The sequence below is a fragment of the Embiotoca jacksoni genome, unplaced genomic scaffold (assembly GCF_022577435.1).
Source record: "Embiotoca jacksoni isolate LCO1_2020_lvr unplaced genomic scaffold, fEmbJac1.0.p SCAF_53, whole genome shotgun sequence".
NCBI lineage: Eukaryota > Metazoa > Chordata > Actinopteri > Embiotocidae > Embiotoca > Embiotoca jacksoni.
The window spans coordinates 726,101-737,000 of NW_027185407.1; the positions used below are offsets into that span (position 1 = coordinate 726,101).

Genomic DNA, 10,900 nt, shown 5'->3' on the forward strand with positions numbered 1-10,900 from the left:
AGACCGACTGTTGCTGAAACAAGCTGATCGTTTCTGTCTGCTGTCACCAGCGTTGTCGGACAAAAACATACATTATTATTATACATTAGAGGACAGGATGAAGTTCAAAAAACTGGTTCTCACCTTTATTTAAGTACTAATAATTATGTTCAGAAAAGGGAAATATAAAGCAGGTTTTAATCAATCAGCAACTATCAGTGATGTCATCAACCATCAGTGATGTCATCAACCATCAGTGATGTCATCAACCATCAGTGATGTCATCGTTGGTTTGTGAACGTTATGAATCCTCCAGTTCAGATTCTGTCCGTCACCATCTTTGCTAGTTCGGAGCGGTTTGGAGCAGGAAGTGACCATATTTGGACGAGCTGGGGGAGGAGCCAGCGGTGGATCTGACCGATCTGATTGGAAACCTGATGATACTACGTCCCGCCCACCGATAGCTGTAACCTGACTGCACCACAGACCTGTCAATCAAACAGACACGCCCCCAAAAACAGGTCTTCTTGAATCTTCTTTTCTAATGAATGAGGGATTATTTTCAGATGGACCTCCAGAAAACTAATAAGAAGGAGTGACTTTAGCTAACAACACCGAGATAACTGATGGACACATTTTATTCACTTTGGATTTGATGAGAGAAGTTGAATGGGAGTCTATGGAGCCGGAGGCTTTTTGGAGCCGACCTCTAGTGGCACTCGCTGGTATTGCAGCTGGAGACACTTCTGGATCAGAACCATTTTATAGACCTGAAGCTACGAACTCTTTTATATCCAGTGAGTGGTTTTATTCCTTTATCTTGTGATTGTTGCTGATCTTGGAAAACAATCTGCTTTCGGGTTAAAACTCAGTCCTTATAATTCAGTCTGACTTTAACTTGTTAAGGAGAAGTGAGTTTCATGTTTTTCTTCAGCTGTTTTTGGACTCGTCAGGACCGCCGTTCACCTTTAAACCGCGACCAGCAGCTGCAGCCGAGTCACGAAGCTCCGACCTGCTGCGACCGACGTGAGCTGTGAGGACGGTGGTGTTTCTGAGCGTCGGCGCTGCGTGTGATGAAGGACTTGTGGGTCCACCGGCGTGCTGCTCCGAGCCCACAGGGGGTTAAACTGCTGCAGTCAGCCTGGCTGCTCCCTCATTTATTAAAACCAAACCTTATCAGATGACAAGCGTCATTGAAGTTTGACATTGATAGAATAATCTGCACTCACAGGAGCTGCCTGTGTGTGTGTGTGTGTGTGTGTGTGTGTGTGTGTGTGTGTGTGTGTGTGTGTGTGTGTGTGTGTGTGTGTGTGTGTGTGTGCGTGCAGAGGTCAGTAATATTTACAAAATAAAAGCATCAGATACGAGTTGTATTAAAATGACCCCTAAAATAAGGTCAACATCACAAATATTCAGTGAGTCCTGATGAGGCTTTTTTCTGATGCATCATATAACGACAGCAGAATGTAAATCTGCTCATACGCGTTATTTTCAGATGCCTCATCGTCACGCTGGATAAACAGCAGCTTGGTTGTGTTACGTGTTTGCAGACGAGTCGCGTGGGCTGTGAAATGAAATAAAACTACGACGGACATGAACGTATCTGCTCATCATTTCAAACGATATTCCATGAAGTGAAGAATTAACGGTTGAACACTAAATGCTAATTGTTATCAACAAGCAGGGTGTCGAGTTATTTGTTGACGTACCGGAGAACACGAGGTGAAACCTCTGATCCTACGTTGGCAAGTTAAACGTACATATTTACATCATTCATTGAATAAAGTCAACAATATAATCCTGTTATTTTTAATGGTTGTTCTGGTTCACTCATCTAATGTGTGATTGTCAGTCACAACACGTTTCTGCAAATGTTTCACAATAAAAGCCTTTTGAAGAAATGAGTTGTTTCTTTTTAATTAAAGACGAGGGCTTTTAATTTGAAATAATACGGGAAGTGTTGAGTTTTTATTAACGTGTATTTCAGTGACTTTGACAGCGCAAATATCAGCTGATCATAATGAGGCTTTAAGTTGATTTAATGAATCAGTTCATACATCACCCCACCTCACCTCACCCCACCTCACCCCACCCCACCTCACCTCACCTCACCTCACCTCACCCCACCTCACCCCACCCCACCTCACCTCACCCCACCTCACCTCACCCCACCTCACCCCACCCCACCTCACCTCACCTCACCTCACCCCACCTCACCCCACCTCACCTCACCCCACCTCACCTCACCCCACCCCACCTCACCTCACCCCACCCCACCCCACCCCACCTCACCCCACCCCACCTCACCTCACCCCACCTCACCCCACCTCACCTCACCCCACCTCACCTCACCCCACCCCACCTCACCTCACCCCACCCCACCCCACCTCACCTCACCCCACCCCACCTCACCTCACCTCACCTCACCTCACCTCACCTCACCCCACCTCACCTCACCCCACCTCACCTCACCTCACCTCACCTCACCTCACCTCACCTCACCTCACCTCACCTCACATCACCCCACCTCACCCGACCTCACCTCACCTCACCCCACCTCACCCCACCTCACCTCACCTTACCCCACCTCACCTCACCCCACCCCACCCCACCCCACCCCACCTCACCCCACCCCACCTCACCTCACCCCACCTCACCCCACCTCACCTCACCCCACCTCACCTCACCCCACCCCACCTCACCTCACCCCACCCCACCCCACCTCACCTCACCCCACCCCACCTCACCTCACCTCACCTCACCTCACCTCACCTCACCTCACCTCACCTCACCTCACATCACCCCACCTCACCCGACCTCACCTCACCTCACCCCACCTCACCCCACCTCACCTCACCTTACCCCACCTCACCTCACCCCACCCCACCCCACCCCACCCCACCTCACCCCACCCCACCTCACCTCACCCCACCTCACCCCACCTCACCTCACCCCACCTCACCTCACCCCACCCCACCTCACCTCACCCCACCCCACCCCACCTCACCTCACCCCACCCCACCTCACCTCACCTCACCCCACCTCACCTCACCCCACCTCACCTCACCTCACCTCACCTCACCTCACCTCACCTCACATCACCCCACCTCACCCGACCTCACCTCACCTCACCCCACCTCACCCCACCTCACCTCACCTTACCCCACCTCACCTCACCCCACCCCACCCCACCCCACCTCACCTCACCCCACCTCACCCCCAGGAACATGTTTCCTCAATATTCATTAACAGAGTGGCAGCGAGCCTGAGAGAGTTTCCTCTCCAGCACGAACACAAGGACTGAAATATTTACAGGACGATGTAAATTCAGTTTATTAATAATAATAATAATAATAATAATAATAATAATAATAATAATAATAATTCAGTGAAACACTGCAGACATCTGCTACACTAAGCTTTAGTCACTGTTTTACTGCAGAAGGGATCTGATGGTGTGTGTCTGTGTGTGTGTGTGTGTGTGTGTGTGTGTGTGTGTGTGTGTGTGTGTGTGTGTGTGTGTGTGTGTGTGTGTGTGTGTGTGTGTGTGTGTGGTGGGGGAGGAGGGCAGGAAGAGAGGAAAAAGAAACGATACACAAAGCAGGTCTACTCGACCACCTTCATCGCGATAGGAACCTGATCAGAGCTTCGTCGTAGCGTGTTAGCACTTCTTTTCCTAAACATGTATTTATAGACGACGCTAATTGTCACTCCTCTTCTCCGTATGTTATTAACTCTCACTAAAGGTGTGATGCACCGAAACACACAACAACAGTGTCATCCTATCAGGTCTGAGCTCCACGTTCCTGCCTCTCTGACTGTGTGTGTGTGTGTGTGTGTGTGTGTGTGTGTGTGTGTGTGTGTGTGTGTGTGTGTGTGTGTGTGTGTGTGTGTGTGTGTGTGTGTGTGTGATTGTCACCACTGCTGTTATTTGCACCTGATGCTTACATTGAAGGGGGAGTGTTGGATTTCAGGAGGAGAGGGCAGCACGCTCGTCTCATTAGCAGGTACAACAGGTGAAGTGTGAGGATGTTGGGTGGGGTGGAGGGGTGGAGGGATAGAGGGGAGGGGAGGGGGAGGGAGAGGGGGTGGGGGGGCACGTGTTTCATCACATACTCAGTGATCTGGTTCAGAGGGAGCAAACAAGCACTGCAATATTGAGAGTGACAGCTTGACCAACAACAAGTCAAATTACAGCGATTGATTGATTATTGATTGATTGATTGATTGATTGATTGATTGATTGATTGATTATTGATTGATTATTGACTGATTGATTGCAGATTGATTGATTGGAAAGATTCTCATACTCTCACTCAACGCTGGTCTTAAATATGCAGAACAACCTGGTTCCCATCAGAGGTTGGATGTTGGGTGGTTGCTGCCTTTTGTTGGTCAATCACTGACCGACATGTTTTGTAATTATGATGCCTGAAACATCCTTTTACTTCAACACTTTGGTCCTCTGACTCTAAAATCTGAACCGTCGTCAAGAGACATTCATCAAATTCAGATGCTTCTGGCAGAGATGAGACTGAGGAGAACAGATTCATGAGGAAAGCTGCACACACACACACACACACACACACACACACACACACACACACACACACACACACACACACACACACACACACACACACACACACACACCCCAGAAACCTTGGCTGAGGAGGATGGAGGGAAGAGTGCTCTTTGATACGGTCTTCTTTTCTTCTTCTGCTGCTCGTCAGTCGTAACGAGCCACAGAAACGATGACCGTGAGTCCGGATGCCGGTGCGCTTCGAAGTTTGAGTAAAAAACAACAGCGGAAGCCACTGAATTGAAGTCTTCTGGAGTAATCAAGCCAACAGCTATTCATGCTCAAGGGCAAGGACAAGTAATCACAAATACTCTGACACTCCTCACAGGAAACAAAGGCCGGGTACAGAAACCTTCCCCACGCAGGAGGTGTGAATGGCTTTTGAGAGCGGCTCAGGAAGTCAACATCTCTCTGGACAGAAGTAGGATTCATTCGATCGTTGTCATAATCCTGTTGGCTACTGCTCATCTTTGGACCAAACTGGATGCATGTCAAACAACTCTGGATCCTTAAACGTCCATGTATGCGGCGGCTGGAGCAGCAACCTTTCATAACCCATCGTGGCCCGTTGCTGGGAGATGGTTCGTATTAACACGGATGTGATTTTTTTCTGTGCTGCGGTGCTTCATCTCAGACTGCATCTGCAGACACCGACCAATCAGATACCTGCATCGTTCTCCCACATCTGTTTACCTCGTTGGAGGAAAAAGAAGGACATGACGCAAAATATACAGACATGTCATAAACAAATAAATGCACTTTTTATTATTTATTATTGTCCTGCAACAGATGATTAGAGACACTGAGACAACCTAAGAATAATTTTCTGATTAAAGGTGTCTGAGGAAGCTGCAGCTGTTCCTGAACATAAAGAGTTTATTTTTCACTGCTGCTGGACAGAAGAATCAGAACCAAAACACACAAGTTACTTTGACATACTTATATACTATATATATATATATATATATATATTATACTCTGACCTATTCTGCTTCTGTAACTCTAACTTTTATCTTCTCAATAAATGTAATTGTTCTCATATTTATTCCTGTTTTTAGTTTCTAGTTCTTATCTCACTCTATATTCTACGTTTCTATTATCTCGATCGTCTATTTTATCCTTTTAATTTGTTTTTAAATTGTTCTCGAATGTATTTTATTTTTCTGGGCTCCAACTTTCTGTCTCAGTATTGGCTTGTCAATCATCTGGGAAGCACTTTGAACTGCAACAAAATGTATGAAAAGAGCTTGTAAATAAAGTTTGATCAGTTGATTGATTTCTGGGTAAATAATTGAAGCTGTAGATATTTTGTCAGTTGATGTTTTCACAACTACACAGTAAGAGTCCTGACATGGAAGAGCACTATTTGTTAGTGTACCGAGGGAATGATGTCATCTCGACTGCAGCATAGATATCTGTGCAAAATAGTGAAAACTGGTGTGTTCAGCTAAAATGAAATCATGATGCAAACAACAATCAAACAGATCAAGTGTCTGAATCCACTAAGTCATGTTCACTGGGACTGTGGTGACTGACAGCAGACGGTCACAACGTGATCCTGTTCTCAGAAGCCTGTTTAGATGAAGCACTAATGCACGGTTGCACTGTTTCAACTTCAGCAGCACCGAGTTTCACGTTCGGTTTCCAAACTCGTGGTCCGAGGACCTCTCAAAATGAATCTGAACACATTTCACTGCACACATCCTGTGTTACTGTCCGCGACCTTAAACAGGTCACTGACTGATGACGCTCCACTTACTCCTCCAACGGTAACATCTGTGGTGAGAGACACTTCAGAGCTTGACACCTTTTTTTTTTTCTTCTTTTTTTTCGCTGCTCTTGTTAAACCGACTCTTTACTCTTTCACCCTGTTTTTTTAATTTTTTTTTATCTCAACTGACGTTTCGAAAACATCATCACCGGCTCGCTCTCGCCGCAATCATCAGATTTGCTTTCACACCATGGGGCCCACTTAAATAACCACCCACTCAGCAATGTAAACCCTAATCAGTACCTAACATTTCCCAACACTTACACACACACACACACACACACACACACACACACACACACACACACACACACACACACACACACACACACACACACACACACACACACACACACACACACACACACACACACACAAGTCATAACTATTTTCTCACCTGCTAATACCACAAAGAGGACGTTAGCCAACAGCACCACTGATACGCATCAAGCCTGCGGCCTCACTAACCACACACACACACACACACACACACACACACACACACACACACACACACACACACACACACACACACACACACACATTTGTGCACATGCACACATAAATTCCATCATACATGCAGATGCACACACACACACACACACACACACACACACACACACACACCTGTTTCCCTCTTGTTTTCTCCATATTCTCTGCATCAGCTATATTTCCTCACAACATGTGATGCAAATACAGACGAATTCATTTTCATACAATGCAGATTTTTTGTGTCGAATGAAGACAGAAATAAAGTGAGCTTCGGTTTAAAGTGCACCATCTTAAAAATACATCGGCAGCTGGAGGACACATTAGTCAGTGACACCACAGGAAGAGTTTCTGTTGGACTACAGGAGGTCTCCTGCAGCGCCGACCTTTTATACCCTGACAAACTTTTTCTAAAACTCTCATCCGGTTCTTAATATGAAATGATCAAGATAATGAATAATGACCTGTCTTGACTGTCAGGCATGTTTCCATTGAAGTCCACCTGTCCAGTCATCGTCCTGCAGCTGCAGGTCTCCTAAGTCGACTCGTCCAGTTTGTATTCGAGCGGTGCGAAAAGGACAAAGTCCACGACCTGTGCAGAGTTCGGCCGCACGCTCGGTTGCGTTACTGCTTCATGTATACGAAATGTGATTCCCATTTAAATATTTACAGGATGGTCAGCTTCTGCTCTAATTGGCAAACCAGTGTGTCTGTACACACTCACGCACACACCCACACAGGTGTATTGTGGGGTTGGTTTCTCAGTGCCATTGTCTGGAGACCTCCTCATCCATGAATGTTTGATTGATATATATTTTCAAAGGAAAAGTGTTTGCCTCCATAATTCAGCGGCAGGCCTGAGGATGTGAGGAGGGCTGACTGGGAGGAGGGAGCAGCATCCATTTGCAAATCTCCATCATTTATGGAGCTCCATGCTCAAATGCCAGGTTTTGTTTCTCAAAAATTGTGTGTGTGTGTGTGTGTGTGTGTGTGTGTGTGTGTGTGTGTGTGTGTGTGTGTGTGTGTGTGTGGACAGTGTTGCAGCTCAGATTCCACATGACATGATGCTCTCTAAATGTGTGGACTGTAAAAAGCTGGCACACAGCAGCTTTTGTTAAATCTCTTACTGCTACTTGTGTGCAGCGGATGTCTTGTAAGCTGTGTGCACATCGTGAGACACTTGCAGAACATGGAAGTCACTTCTCACCGCCCGGCCCGGCCCGGCCCGGCCCGGCCCGGCACAGCTCGGCTCGGGCCGGCGCTGAGCTGAGAGACGACCATTTAAAAAGGGACACGATTATTTCAGGCAGAAAACCACAGACGTGGTGTTTTAGGAGGGAAAGTAAAGGGAGACCAGCTCAAACCAGACGGGATGGAGGATGGAAACATGAACTGGACTGAAGATTACAACCTGCAACCAGCCCACAAATACTCAGAATAACTTACTAATTAACTACTTACAAAATGTCAGCTACCATACATGTTATATGTCATATATTTATTTTTAATTTAGACCACATATTTCAGTTCTCATGTTCAACTGGTTCCAGAGTTTTTTTGTATTTTGGCTCATAAGGAATGATTTTGACTTTTCAGGTTGTTTCACTGGATTCAGATGCAGAAATCTGCTCATTGAAGGTGAAATTATAAATTAAAGGGAGTTATCACGTTAATAAAGTAACTACCTAACCTAACCTAACATCCACACAATGTGTCTTTTGTACAAGTGTAAACTTTGGCCGAAGATATCCTTTATTCATTTAGTGGGAATATGTTTTTCAAAGCAATTCATAATTTAGAAAACCAGGGTCTTATTTTCGTACCAGCACAAAGCTTGTCGTTGGCATGTTGGTGCAGTGCAGGACGCTTTTTTCAGGCGAATGCCAAAGTTGCCATTTTTGTGGCTCAACATGAAGTCAGCTGCTCCGAGACGGTGGACCGGAGGTGAACTTGCACCTCTGCCACAGACAGGTTCGGTGGATGTTCAACGTATTTAATCTTATTTACATCAAAATTTAAAATGAGATACTGTCTATTGAATTTGAAGTGCATCAGACAGTCTGGTTAAATACAAATGAATTGTAATTAAATTACATCAAAAGGGGAAACAATTCAAAAGCTTTTTCAGCTACTCATCTGGTTTAGTAATCTAGCAGCTGTGTAAAACCACAAAAGCTTAAAGAAGTTTACACAAAGTAGATTTGAATGAATGAATTATTAATAACTAAATTATTCCCACTCAAAGCTCCTGATGCAGTTTATTTATTAACACCACAACATCAGTGACGTTTGGAGCATTACATAAATGAATTGCACCAGGAGCTTTCGCTGTGTTGTTTATTTCTGCTCGGCACCTTAATTCACAAAAATGAAGCTGAATATCTGCTTCAAAACGTATGAAGGATTTCTGCCATCCCGTCGGACAGAAACAGAAACATGCTACAGAGGCCGTGACATCATGTGAATTGGGCACAGGCCTGATTTGACCCCGACAGCATCACATCTACCCAGCATGCACTGTAGTCGGCCGAGGCGTCCGGACAGTCCAGACACATCCGTCTCCATCGGAGTGCTTGTTAATCAGCTCCCTCGTCCCAGTGATGTGGATGGTTGTGGTGCGGGCGGCTCCGGGCCGGCCTGCTGTCCCCTGGGCCCCGCTGTCAACCAGCTCATTGGTACGTTCCATATTCCTGCATCTGCGCGCACACACACACACACACACACACACACACACACACACACACACCTCCAGACAAGTAGCCCCATAGCTCACACAGCCTGTCTGCTGCATATACATGGGATATAGATAACACAGATGTGTTATACTTTGACTGCCCCACATCTCAGAGGGAAATTATGTCCTTTTTTCCCCACTAAAAGCTGTAGTTACTGGTTGCATGAAGATTTTGCATAGAAAAACATCAAATATAAGAGACCCCTCCCCCACCCTGCCATCTGCTGTTGATTAAATATACCAATATGCTGCATTTGATTAAATACAGTCAAAGAGGTAAAATATAGTGAAATCAAACGGTTTAAATTGATCAACTAGTCTGACTTTGACATTTGAGTCGGTGTGCTTTATTTAGGACTTGCTATTATTTCATAACGGACATTATTTGATTATGAGTCTTATGGTATTTTACCATATTCCATTTGATTTATCTGAACCTGTGGACATCCTGCTGTTTGGAAGTTGTCCCAGTCACACAGTCCGGATCTTCTCTCCTCGGTCACATGAAAGAAACACAGAAATGGAATAAAAAAAAGAGACATTCAGAATGAAAATGTTATAAAATCTCCACGAAAAATAAAAATCTTCCTGTAATCTCTGCAGATGTGAATGAGCACCTCAAACATCCCTGAAATAGAGAAGATCAGTCGTCAAACGTCTTGAAGACGACAACAAAATTTGACAATATGGACGAATGAATAAATACATATAATAAAATAAATAATACGATTAAGAATAAAATCCAGGCTTTCTGGTCGTTTGGTTATTCCATCACCATGTTCACATTTCTTTCTGTTTGTCCTACAAAGACCAGCATCAACGCCCACATTCAGCGTCTGTAACAAATGGGAGGAGGATGATGAGGGAGGAGGATGATGAGGGAGGAGGAGGATGAGGGAGGAGGAGGATGAGGGAGGAGGAGGATGAGGGAGGAGGAGGATGAGGGAGGAAGACTCCCCCGTCTCCCTCCTCGACACCCTCTGAGGCTCTCCAGCTTCCCCTGATGAATGTGAGAGGAACATCAGGAGAACGAGAACCAGAGACTGACCAGAAAAAAAGAACCACTACTACTGCTGAGACAGAGTGGCGTGACAGTGATTGATGTCTGAGCACTCTCCCTGATTCGCTGATTAAACCCATCAATCTATATGCAGAAGAGGTGTCCGATGCAAATAGGCCCAATCAGGCAGGACAAAATGGTTTTGTCAGGAAGTTATGGAAATAAGAGCATGCCTACCCGTGTAGGTGAGGCTGAGAGAACGTGGCGAGCGAACGCGGATCGGACGCTGTGATGCTCCAAATTAGGAGATTACATGCTCGCCGCTCCCCCCACCCCCCCCCCCCT

General features: G+C 45.7%; 1 long non-coding RNA gene across 2 annotated transcripts in view; it reads right to left on the bottom strand.

Moving 5' to 3' along the window:
- Positions 1-9,116: 9,116 nt before the first annotated feature.
- Positions 9,117-10,900, bottom strand: part of LOC138212164 (uncharacterized) — a 27,065-nt gene continuing 25,281 nt past the window's right edge. Inside the window, exons 4-5 of one of the 2 annotated variants that reach the window (XR_011179404.1) lie at positions 9,968-10,041; positions 9,117-9,606 (exon numbers count right to left, since the gene is read on the bottom strand). This is a non-coding gene — a long non-coding RNA (uncharacterized lncRNA). Of the gene's footprint in view, positions 9,607-9,967; positions 10,050-10,900 lie in introns of both variants that reach the window. The other variant, XR_011179403.1, reaches the window with a different exon arrangement.